The sequence below is a fragment of the Dromiciops gliroides genome, chromosome 4, assembly GCF_019393635.1.
Source record: "Dromiciops gliroides isolate mDroGli1 chromosome 4, mDroGli1.pri, whole genome shotgun sequence".
In the NCBI taxonomy this organism is placed as follows: domain Eukaryota; kingdom Metazoa; phylum Chordata; class Mammalia; order Microbiotheria; family Microbiotheriidae; genus Dromiciops; species Dromiciops gliroides.
The window spans coordinates 225,297,653-225,311,431 of NC_057864.1; the positions used below are offsets into that span (position 1 = coordinate 225,297,653).

The window sequence follows — 13,779 nt, forward strand, 5'->3', positions numbered from 1 at the left end:
TTTTTTGCAGATGATGTGACTTACTTTAGAGAAGCAAGGAAAAATATATCTATAGATAACAAATCAACAATTCTGAGTACATAGATTTAAAAATCTTGTGCATAGGGGGAAGTTAGGTGGAGCAGTGGCCCTGGATTCAGGAGGACCTGAGTTCTAATCCAGTCTCAGGCACTTGACATGTACTAGCTGTGTGACCCTGGTCAAGTCACTTAACCCTCATTGCCCCACCAAAAAAAAAAGGGGTATCTTTGGGGGCAGCTAGGTGGCACAGTGGATAAAACACCGGCCCTGGATTCAGGAGGACCTGAATTCAAATCCGGCCTCAGACATTTGACACTCACTAGCTGTGTGACCTCAGGCAAGTCACTTAACCCCCATTGCCACACACACACACACACACACACACACACACACACACACAAGCTTTTGCACAAACAAAACTAAGGGACTAGCTAGGGGAAATGCTTTGCTGCAATGTACTTTGATAAGAATCTTATTTCCAAGATATTGAGGATTCAGTTATAATAATAAGAGAGATTCCCAATCAAAAACCAAAAGATATGAAAAAGCAGTTTTATGGAGAAAATTTTTTTTAAATTATAAAGTTTGAAGAGGCTGAGGGAAAACATGAATATTAATACAATGTTGGTGGAGTTGTGAAAAGCAATTTAGAACTATGTCCCTAAAATCAGGAAATTGTATGTATATTTGATGCAATGATATCACTCACTAGTAGTTCTATGTCAGAAAGAGGTCAAAGTAGAAAAGGACTCATAGGTACAAAAATACTTGGAGCAGATTTTTTTTTTGTGGTACTGAAGAACTAGAAACTGTAGGGATATTCATCATTTGGGAAATGGCTAAACAAATTGTGGTATATGGACATAATGGAATGCTACTCTGGAAACACTTGTATAAACTGATATAAGATGAAGTTATCCAAACCTGTCAAACAGTTTGTACAACAGCAAAACTTTAAAGACAAACAACTTAAAAACACAAGAATTTTGATCTATTCATAAGCAACCAGGATTCTAAAGGACATGATAGGTAAAACCTTCTGTCCACCTCTAAACAAAAAGATGATGTACTCGGTTTGCATATTGAGAGGTACATATTTAGACATGGTCAGTATGAGGATTTGTTTTGCTTGACTGTATACATTTGTTACAGGAAGTTATTTTTCTTTCTTTTTTTTTCAAGTTGGGTGGGAGAGAAAATGGATTTTTTATAGCTACCCCCCCCCCAGATTAAAAAAAAAAATCTACTCTCACTAGTTTTTAGTTTTGCCCTTTTCCTTTAGAAAATCCCTTTGAGGTATATTTCTGCTAGTATTGTTGATGCTTTAAAGTTTAATGACTTTTTTTTCCTGCTTGAGCAAAAAGCATAAATAATTGCTTTCCAGAATGGTTGGACTAATTTATAGCTCCAGTAGTGCATCTATGTGTTTGTTTACTGTAGTCCCTTTAATTGTCATTTTCTTTATCAATCATTTTTGCCAACTAATTGGTGGGAGGTAGATTTGCAGAATTTTTTTTCAAACTTTCATTTTTCTCATTATTAGAGAGTTGGACCATTTTTTCATAAATCTGTTGAAATTTCTTTGACAACTCTGTTCTGTTCATAACCTTTGATCATTATCTGTTAAAGAATGTTATACGTATATATTTTAATCAGTTCATTTTATATGCTGGGTATTAGATTTGACACATTTAACCTTCCCTACTATTCTGAAATGTTTTGATTTTATTTACACAAAAAGATCAATTCCATATAATCAGAATGGTCCATTTTCCCCCCATGATCCTTTTGATCTGTTGTATGTATTGAGTTCTTCTCTTGTCCATAGTTGAGAACGGTATTTCATTTTTTGCTCTTCTAATTTTTATATGAATTTTTATGTCTAGGTCATTTATACATTTGGAGTCTGTATTGGCATGTAGTATGAAATATTGGTCTAATCTTAATTTTGGCTAGATGTTTTCCATCTTCTCCAGAAGTTTAAATTATTTTTGCCATAGTGGTTAGAGTCTTTGTGTTTAAGAAATAATATATTACTATTTTTGTTTGCTTCTGTGTATTGTGTTCCTAAACTATTCCACTGATACACTTTTAAAAAATCCAGTACCAAATAGTTTTGATGATTACTTCTTTGTAGTATAGTGTAAGATCTGGTATTATTTTGTTCCTTTCCTGCTCCCCCTCTTTTAAAAATTTCCTTTTACCTTTTATTCCTGCAGATGATTTTTAAAGCTCTTTAAAACAATTCCTTGGTAGTTTGATTAGCCCTCAATAGGTAAATTAATTTAGATAATACTGTCATTTTTGTGGTAAGGCCTAACCATGAGCACTTAACAGTTCTCCGATTATTTTGGTTTGTATTTCTATGAGATGTTTTGTACTTATATTCATATAATTCTTATGTGTGTTTTGATAGGTAGATGCTTAAATATTTTATGCATTCTGCTACTACATGTAGTTATTTTAAATTATATTTCTCTTTTATTTCTTCCTGTTGGGTTTTGTTGGTAATATATAGAAATGTTTACAGTTTATATAAATTTATTTTTATATCTTGCTACTCTGTTGAAGTTATTAATTGTTCCAATTAAGGGTTTTTTTTGTTGTTTGTTTTTTGGGTTTTTTTTGGGGGGGTTGGGTTTTTTTGTGGGGCTATGGAGGTTAAGTGACTTGCCCAGAGTTACACAGCTAGTAAGTGTCAAATGTCTGAGGCCAGATTTGAACTCAGTTACTCCTAAATCCAGGGCTGGTGCTTTATCCACCATGCCACCTAGCTGCCCCCTCCAATTAAGTTTTAATTTACTCTATAGAGCTTAAATCACAGTAAAGCACAATAGTTTTGTTTCCTGTGCATATTCTCTGCATTTCTTTTTCCTTCTCTTATTGCTGTAGCCAGCATTTCTGTAACTATATAATGGTGGCAATCATGGACATCCTTGTTTTACCACATCCTTGCTCATTCTATTAAAGACCTATAGCCTTTCTCCATTACCTTGATGAGTTCTTGGTTAACCACCTAATTTGCTATGGAAAGTCCATTCATTCTTTTTTTTTTTTTTTTAGTGAGGCAATTGGGGTTAAGTGAAACTTGCCCAGGGTCACACAGCTAGTAAATATTAAGTGTCTGAGGCCAGATTTGAACTCAGGTACTCCTGAGTCCAGGGCCGGTGCTCTATCCACTGCGCCACCTAGCCGCCCCAAGTCCATTCATTCTTATGTTTTTATTGTTTTTGATAGAAGCATGTTTTATTTAGTTATGTTTTTCTGTATCTATTGATATACAGGTATGCCTTGTTTTATTGTGCTTTGCAGATATTGTGTTTTTTTAAAAATTGAAGTTTTGTGGCAACCCTGTGTTAAACAAATCTATTGGTGCCATTTTTCAACAGCATGTGCTTATATTGTGTCTCTGTGCCACATGGTAGTAATTCTTGCAATAATTATGTTTTCATTATTATTATATCTGTTATGATAATCTATGATCAATAATCTTTGATGCTGCCATTGTAATTGTTTTGGGGCACTATAAACTGTACCCATATAAGATGGTGAACTTAATCGATAAATGTTGCATGTGTTCTGACTGATCCATGGGCCAGCTATTCCCCATTTCTCTCCCTCTCCTTGGCCTTCTCTATTCACTGATACACAACAATATTGAAATTAGGCCAATTAATAACCCAACAATGGCCTCTAAATGTTCAAATGAAAGGAAGAGTGGATTTATGTTGCAAACTTCATTGTTGGATTATTTTAAACTTCCTGAAGTTTCAGGTGATAGTCAGCAATTTTTAGTGATAAAATGGTAATTTTAAAAATTAGGGTACATACATATTCTAGACTTAACTTTATTACACACTTAATAGACTACAGTATAGTGTAAACATAACTTTTATATGCACTAGGAAACAATAAAAAGTCATATGACTTGTTTTATTGAGATATTAGTTTTATTGTGGTAGTCTGTAATCAAATCCACAATATCTCCAAGGTACGCCTATAATTGCACTTTTTATTTTTAGTTTTATTAATATCATCTGTTATGTTGACACATTTCCTCATATTGAGTAAACTATGTAACCCTCTTATAAATCCAACCTGGCCATAGTATATTTTAATATATTGCTATAAATTATTTGATAACATTTTAATTAATATTTTGTGTCAGTGTACTTTGTGGATATTGTTCTATAGTTTTCTTTTTCTGTTTTGTTACTCCCTGGTTAGATAATAAGGCTTTGTTTATATCAGAATAATTGGTTGGATTATTTTTTCATCCTATTTTTACAACCAGTTTGTGTAACATAGGAATTATTTTTTTTCTTTGGATGATTGATAGAATTCACTTATAAATCAATCTGCCCTGTTTATTTTTTCCTCTTTAGGAATTCTTTTATGGCTTTTTCAATTAATTTTTTTGAAATTAGCTTATTTAATCTGTTTCTTGTTCTGTTAATCAGGATATTTTATATTTTTATAAATATTGACTCATTTCATCTACATTCTCATGTTTTTTGACAAATCAGGCAAAATATTTTAGGAGTTTTCTTTAGCTCCTTTTTCCTAGTTCTATGCCTAATTAACTAATCTTTTATTTCTTTCTCTTATTGATAGAAAGTGTTTAGAGACATAAACTTTCCTTAAAGGACTTTTATCACCTTAATCTCAGAAGTTTTGATATGTTGCATCATTTATTTTTCTTGTTGAAAATTTCTCGTTTTGATGATTTTATTCTTTGACTCTCCATAAATATTATAATCCTAAATAATGAGGGGATTTATTCTGCTCTAATAATTAATACATATGTAAATTCAACATATAAAGCACATATAAATTCTACACATATATAAAAGTTTGATATAATAAATCATTTGCCATAGCAATGATACCAAAAGAGCCTCAGACATCTCCTAATCAGCAAACACTTGTCTTACTTGTCAAGCAGAGAGATGACATCCAAGGATAATACTAGTAAAGAATATAAACTCATTTGTAAAACCTTAGATAAAAGGATGATAGAATGTTATAAGCAGTATCATCTTATAAAACAATGAGAAGCAGAAGCCAGGAAAATAAGTTTTAAGTTTAAGGAAGCTTTGTCAACAGAGCCAACTATAGCAATTATTCCAAGGCCATTTAGGCCTTTCAAAGGCCATGAAACTGGAAGGAAGACAGCAGACTCAAATGGGAAAGATCTGCAGTTTTTTCTCTGGCAAATTTAGTTTTTGTTTCTTTGTTGTTTGTTTTTTGGGGTAATGAGGGTTAAGTGACTTTCCCAGGGTCACACAGCTAGTAAGTATCAAGTGTCTGAGGCCGGATTTGAACTCAGTTCCTCTTTAAGTTTTTGTTTGTTTGTTTGTTTGTTGACAGATTTAGTTTTTACCATAAAGGACAGTTGGATGGTGTGTTACATTTGGACTCAGTCCCAGATTGCTGCATGAAGATATAGAAAGGGCACAGTGAGACATAAAGTTGGTTGAGCTAAACTAAATCAAGTATAGACAAGTATAGGTTTGTGCTATGGGCACAGTTTAGAATGTTGAGGATATATGAAAGGGGAAGATACTGAACAATTGAGGGGAAAAGCAATGATGGTATTAATGCTGAAAAAAATACAGTTAAGATGGCATCAGTGGCTACCAATGCCATATGACTACTTTCTCATCTATAGACATTTTAAGAGAATAGTGTACATACAAATTACATACATTCCTAATAAGGTTATGAGAAGGGAATAGGCAGGCATTCACAAATGAAATTCTGTAATACTAAATAGCCGTACTATCAGTCAATTTCCTGAAAGATTGTACATAGCTATGTTATCTAGTATTCTTTTTTTAAAAGCATTAGATCTGGTAGAACAAAGTACTATCTTAAGTGTTCTCCAACTCAGTGAATTCCATACATATTCCAACATCATATGAGATAATATGAAAACTCTTAACAACTTCTATAACCCTCTGATTATTATATCAAGTATAACATAAAATATGGATATATGTAGTCACTAAAATCACTCAAAGGCATAAAACTGGGAAATGAATGCTTTATAAAAGGGTTTGCAAGATATAAGAATAATGTCCTTTGTAAAGTATGGTGAAGTCCTCAGGATGTATTTGTGGATAAGATTGTGTTTATTGTATAAATTTGAATGATTAGATTAATTTTTGTAGGAAAATACAAGTTTATTTATCTTTTTATGGCCTTCCTGTATGCTTCTTTCCCCCTAAATCACAGCTTACATTTTTAGCAATAGTATTATAAAATCTGCTGATCTACTGCTTATAGTTTAAATTCTTACTCCTCACATTTCTCCACACAATGCAGTAAGCAGCTTTGAATAAACTCCCATTTCATTCATTACAAAATTGCTCTGAAGTTGTGTTTGACTTGGGAAAAAATGATTTCCTGCTAAGCTTTTGTGAAAAGTGATTACCAGGGAGCAAAGCAATAAGCTGACCTCATATGCCCATTGTTTTCTTTTGCTCTTTTCACAATTTTGAGCTACTATATTCCTTTTCATTTTTAGCCTAATTGGGCCTCATTTCTTTTAGCTCCTCCGGACCACATGGCTATATGGAAGCCCATTATATTCATAAGGTCAATAGCAGCAAAAAATGTAAAGAAACCATTTTTTCAAATGACCTTTGAAGATTTTCATCAGCAAATGCTTGACTGGTACTTGCCTTTAACATAAATTTTTCAGAGTTCATTATGTTGATCTGTTTGTTCTATGGTTTGAAGATATGGTTACAATATGAAAGGGTTGCCATCATTTATAATTTTATTTCCTCACCACAGGAGTTGCACAACAAATTTAACTACCTTCCACTGAATATTTAATAAACTGTCATAAGAACAGAAGCAATACCACACTAGCTCAGGCAGTAACTCATGCAGTCCTATATTACATCTCTGACAATGGCATTTTGTGTGATAGCAAGGCAATGACTCTGGCATCAGCCTCAAAAAATGAGAGGTAACCTAGAGCATCCATGCACATACATACACATACACATACACATTCACATTCATAAATAAACAATAAAATTATTCCTACATAAAATAATTATGACATCAAAATGAAGAAGACAGAAAGAACTAATAACAAGACAATTTTTAAGAGAAAAACTGAAAAACCAGGTCATCAGCTCCTTGATCTAATGGCTACTTCTTCCTATGCCATCTACTTCCATACCTAGTGATTGTGATGTCCTGAGAAGTCCCACAGCACTCAGTGTCCCTGCATTTTTATGCAATGGTTTTTGGAGTTAAACCCTTGACAGTATTGTGGTGGTTAATGGGTGGGATCCCACTCCTGGCATGGATTGAGGCCAGTAATCAAACCAGCTTGGAGGTTCGAGAGGAAGAAAGTGATTGAATTGCAAAGAAAAGGAGCACCAAACCTAGAAGAGAATATTGTAAAGAAGGGAGGGAGGGAGCCAGAAATATGTTCCTAATTGTAGCTATTTAAGACTGAATTTTGTCTTGCTTTGACTAAAAATATAATTTCATGAGAAATTCCCTTTACCAATACAGAAAAGATCTTGCTCTGCACCTTACAATCTTAGAGGTGCCTGGGGCACTGAGAAGTTGAGTGATTTATCCAGGGTCACTGAGATGTTGGACTGGGACATATGCCTTCTAGACTATGAAGTCAATTCTATATCCATAATACCAACCTGCCTTTCATTTAATACTATATAGGAAAAAATAGGCAGCCAAAAGAAAGAGTAAGAGAAAGGTATGAGGAAACCATTTGCAAACTTTTCTCAGTTCCATCAGTCATGTTCTGACCAATCCTCTACCAATCTAGTCCGTCATGACCAGCACCATCCTTCTTTTCCTTTGTATACTTCCCTTCCCCTACCTCTCATCACTGTAGGGGACTGAAGTAAGTCCCCAGACAAAAAAAGAAAGGTAGAGCCCAGAAGAGTGGACTGGGAAAAGTGGTGAATAGGTATGGCTACAGCAGTTTTTCCAACTCTTCTTGCTGTATGTTCCAAATGGTCACCCTTACCTCTTGTTCAAACTAGTGGTTTGATAGCACTCCTAGGAAAGTAGTGATGATAAGGAGCATGTTTATATCAAAGACATTATAGAAAAAAAGTACAGTGACTGATAAAGATGAAAATTTACCAAGGAGGCAAATCAACACACATTCAAAGAAAAGAAAGATCTTAATGAACAAGAATGTTATAACAAAGAAATTTGAGTCAAAATTTCCTAAGGTGAAAATATTACAAAAGATTCTACATCTCCCTGATGTAACAATAGACAGATCTGAGAAGCAGCAAAATTGTTCAGAAAAGCAATTTTTAAAAATCAAGTCAAATTATTAAAAAAGGAAGGAGAGAAATTTAGACCCTTAAGGAAATCATCCAGTTTAACAAGAGAGTAGAGAATCTACCACAAGGAGAAAGACTCCATAACAGTGGATTCTCTGAAAAAAAAAAAAAGAAAGAATTAAAATACAATTATGCAGAGGCAGAAGGACAATTAAAATAAAATAAATTTAAAACACCAAAATTGGAAGGACACTCGGGCTCTACAAAACAAGACAACACAATTTGAAGAGAGAATGTGAAGAGATAATCTAAGAGATATTATAGGTGTTGAAGGGGAAAAAAAAATTCATGAAAAAGTGTAAGAGGTTAATTAGTCGCTTCTAATCGATAGAGTACCCTTAGCTCACTTCACAAGATTGAAGAATGTAAGGAGGAGGTTACAGAGAAAATAAGGTATTAAGGTGTTACCTTACTTTCAGAAGTGACCTGGTCTTGCATTATTTCCTGGAAAAAAGTATACCACTTTCATATTTTGAGTCACTTTTTACCTTGTAAAGGTTATGAAACCTAGAGTAGTTTATACCAAGTGGCCTTATAAAGAGTACAAAACTGTGAATGAGGCCATTCACAGATTTCAATAAGTGTAAAATTGTGCTGACACTTTATTTCTCTCACAGAAAGTGTGACAAAGTATCTCCTTCAACTTGTTGAAATTATAGGATGGCTATCTATTGCCTGGAAAAGAATTAGGCACAATTCTGTTGGCTTTTAAAAGACCAGCTAGCCAGCACTACAGTCTCTAAGGAAGTCATCTTAGTCGATGGAGAAAGTAATCTCTGGCAGTTGAGAAGAAAGCCAGATATGAAGGAAGAACAAAGTTTTGGTGTTTTTTTTTTTTTTTTTTTTTTTAAGGAATTACTCTTCAACTTTTTCCTTGCACCTTTTTCAGAGTGTAGCAAGCGTGCCAAGGGGATTTCTCTCTCCTCCTTCCCCCAATAGAAATGGAATCTTTTAACAGAGTAACTTGCCCATTAGAAGATGCTTTGCCCAAAAGAGAACAAGTCCAGTGAATCCAACTGTAGGGTCAAGTTGAGAGGAGCAGGCCTAGGGACTCCAGGGAGATGACCTACCTTGGAAAAATGTTTTGCCCAGGGGCAGCAGTCAGTGTGAAGACACCACAAGAAGAGACATTGGGGGTCTGCTGAGGCAGAGATGTATGTTGTCTTTACTATGTGTTCCCCAGTAGGTGCCTTTCTCTTTGTGAGCTCTATGTGAACTCTTTTTTCTTACCAATGATCTTATATGTCCCACCCCTTTGTTGTATGAGAAAGATGTATTTGCTATACCATTTCATTAAATGTGCTTTATTTTTATCTGTCTTCTCTCTGGAAAATAAATGTACTGGATCACATGACCAACAAGATGGAGTACTAGATGTTTTCTCTTATTCTCATGACCTCTCAGACCTCTCCAAAACAGAAATAATGTGCCAAATGTGTGCAACTTCAACTTTCTCCTTGGTCTAGGATACCAGGAACTCAAAAGAAGTAAAAAACTCCATGAGCCTAACTCAAGCTCACTAACTTACCTCTCCCTTCCCTACTGCTAACCATGCTACCAGCAATCTGACCCATAGGTTTGCAACAGAACTCAACCCACATCTCTGTCTTCTCTCCCTCTTTCTGGTACAATGGAAATCCAAGTTCTAAACTGCAGAAATTTGTTGAGGCCTTGATAACCAGCCTCACAGCAGATAGACTCAGAGCAAAGGAGCACAGTTTTCCATGCTGATTTATCTGCTAATGCTAAAGGTCTTTTTAGTTTTCTTCCTTTGTAGCACATTTTTTTTTTGTTCTATAAAAGTTCTCAGGAAAGCAGAGGAACAGAGGGAAGAGGGCAAGTCACATGTTTGAGCTTGAAATAGAGCTCAACCCCATGACCCTAACCACCCCTTCCTTGGAAATCCAAACTTCATATGACAGAAATTACCCCCAAGCTGCAATAGTACCAACATGGCAGCACTTTGTACTACTAAGCCAGAGAACTGAGAAACAAAGGAATTCATGGGACTCCTAAGGCCATCACAATCACCAGCTATGGAAATAGATGGCAAAGAAAGAAGTAGCCATTAGACCAAGAAGCTGATGATGTGGTTTTCAGTTTTTCCTTTAAAATTTATCTTATGATTAGTTCTTTCTGTCTTTGTAATTTTGATGTTACTATTGTTTGATGTAGGGATAATTTTCTTGTTTATTTATGAGTGTGTGTGTGTGTGTATGTGTGTGTGTATGTTTAAATGTGCATGGATATTGTGGGATAGGTTACCTCCCATCTTTTGAGGCTGATGCCAAAGTCATTGCCTTGCTATCACACAAAATGCCACTGTCAGAAATGTAATATAGGACTGAATGAGTTAGTGCCTGAGCTAATGTGGTATTTCTTCTGTTCTTATGACAGCTTATTAAATATTCAGTGGAAGGTAGTTAAATTTGTTGTGCAACTCATATTGTGAAGAAAGAAAACTATAAATGAGGGCAAGCTTTTCATATTGTAGCCATATCTTCACACCATAGAACAAACAGACCAATATAATGAACTTTGAAAGGGATAGGATACTATGTGTATGGTGTGTGGCACTCCATGAAACCTGGTGAAAGATGTCAGTAGCCAGCTGGGGACACTTATTTCCACCATCATCCTCCAATTCACTTGGGTTAGAGAATTAGACTGGTTAACCATGAATGGTCCATTATGGGAGGAAGCTAAGATACTTTGAGATCCAGCCTCAAAGGAAATCACTATTAGAGGTATGAGAAAGTCTGAAAGTGAGTGATATGAGGAAATATGAGGGAGAAAAGATTGAAATCAACAAAGATCTCAGGAGGAAGAAAACTAAAAAGACCTTGAGCATTAGCAGATAAAGCAACATGGAAAACATTAATAAAAGGAAATATAGTCTCCAGATCTAGTAAATAAGTTCAGGCAGCTATAAATAAATACTGCAAAATAAAGGAAAATCATTCAACACTTGATAGTAGAGAGGATATTGATGATTTTTAAGGGGAACAAGGAACCATACCATACTGTTTCTGAATCATTTAAAATAGAAATGAGAATTGTGAGAGAAGAATGTATGGGGTATACATCAGAAATAATTGGCAGAATAGAGAAACTTGAATCTATGAAAATGTCTTACCAAGGAAGCAAAAAAGAGAACAATCCATTAAGAATGAAAATACACAGAAGTGAAGAACAATCTAGAAGAGAAGCAACAGCAACAGTACTGAATGAAAACATGCTGTCTTTTGAAGCAAAATATATTGATCTTGAAGATAGGATGCATAGAAACAACCCAAGAATTTTAAGTCTTCCAGAAGAACATAACAAGTCAAAAAACTTGAACACTATAGGGCAAAAAATAATACAAAACATTTCCCAAAACTTTAGAACACAGAAAATGCAATTCTAATCGAAAGAATTTATAGAACTCCTCCCTCAAGAAAAAGCCACAAGAAACAAAACAAAAACCCTGGGCACCCAACTCCAAGACAAACAGTGGTTAAATTTTTACAATTTGATTCACAAACAAAAAGTTCTATAAACAACCAGGTAAAAGATTTACAAATACAAAAGAAAGGAAATTTGAATAACATAAGACTATTCTGCACCCACCAGAAAACTCAGGAGGGAATGGAATAATATATTTTAAAATGCAGCAGAGCTCATGATACAGCTGAGATTGACATGCTGAAAATCTGATAACCAGGAATGAAAAAAATATCAATGTTCCATAATAAAGAGGTATTCAAAACATTCTTAGGAAGGAAACCAGACCTGAAGAAATTATTTGCTTCTCAAATACCCCAGACAACAGAAATGTAGGAGGAGTGAACAAATGCAACAGCTAAGGACAGCAACTGAATGACAGCAGAGAGAGATAAGAAGCTTCCTTTTTAATGTACATAAGGAAATAGGGGTGAAAGAGGAAGTCAGATGGAGGTAATGGTGAAGAAGTGGACCTGGGACACTATGGACAGGACATCAAAAATCCTGCCTACAAGCAAATGAATGTTTTTTTGTTTGTTTGTTTGTGGGGGAACTAAATTATAAAATGGGAGGGTGCATGAAAGTGGGGAGGGGAGGAGGATAGACTGAAATGTGTGGTGTGCCCTGGTTAAGTTAAGAGCTTTCAGTGAGGGGACAGTCACCTGGGAGAACTAAGAATCAAAGAAAGTAGAGAGGAAGGGTACTAGTAGCACTAGTAGTTGTGGGAATTGGGAAAGGCTCTATGGAAAAGGTAGTGGTTGTGGGCAATTACTAATTCTATATACCAGACATGAGGAGGGAGTGCATTTCTGGTATGGTGAATGGTCAGTACAAAGGCATAGAGAGGTATGAGGAATAGAAGGTTGAATTGGGTAGACTACAGAGTGTAAGAAGAGGAATAATATATAATGTGACTAAAAAGGTAGGTAAGGGCCAAACTGGGGCTTTAAAAGCCAAACAGAAGAGTTTGTATTTTATCCAGAGGAAATAAGTAGCTACTAAAATTTACTGGGCAATTGACATGGTCAGATGTATGATTAAAGAAAATCACCTTGACAATTGTGAGGAATTGTGGATTGGAGTGGGAAGAGACTTGAAGCAGGAAGAAAGACCTATTTGAAGTCCTTTCCAAATGTCTAGGCAAGTAGTGATGAGGGTCTGAATTAAGGATGTGGTTCTGTGAATGGAGAGAGAGTTGGATGTGTTAGGAACTATCATGCATTCATTTGTGCATGTACATTTGAGTCCGAGGATTTTACTATTCATTCAGTTACTAGTTTTATTATTGTAATTTTTCTCCTATAAACTTCTCAATGTTACTGTCTTTTCCCTCTATTTTACTCTTTTTTATTTTTTTGCAGGTCAATGAGGGTTAAGTGACTTGCCCAGGGTCACACAGCTAGTAAGTGTCAAGTGTCTGAGGATGGATTTGAACTCAGGTCCACCTGAATCCAGTGCCAATGCTTTATCCACTGAACCACGTAGCTGCCCCATCTATTTTACTCTTTATGGTATACAGGTTATTGGATATCTGTAGGCAAATTCTCCTCTCTCCCTTTCTTTTCATTTTGTAGGATTATGGCAAATACAGCATTTTTATCTCTTACTAGCTGCTTTCCTTAGATTAGCCAGGAGGTTGCCATATCTTTATTTGAACCCATGTTATAGAAATCCAAATCCTAATTTCAAGCAGAATCTTCTTAACTATCTACTCATTTCTGAAATCCACCATTCCCTTTTGAATTCCCTTTCTTTAATATGTAGATAGAGAATATTGGTACAGGTTTAAATGAACAAATGAAGTTTGCCTTGGAAATTTTCTGTGAATTTCACTCATTTGGGCCCTCATTAGTATTTATAAACCAAGAATTACTGATGCTAAATCTGTCTTGCATTGTTTCTAAAATTTATCACTTATCAAATT

The 13,779-nt window shown here is 35.0% G+C and overlaps 1 protein-coding gene across 1 annotated transcript in view; it reads left to right on the top strand.

Moving 5' to 3' along the window:
* Window positions 1-13,779, top strand: part of DNAH9 (dynein axonemal heavy chain 9) — a 455,137-nt gene that overhangs the window by 37,120 nt on the left and 404,238 nt on the right. The window lies entirely within an intron of this gene.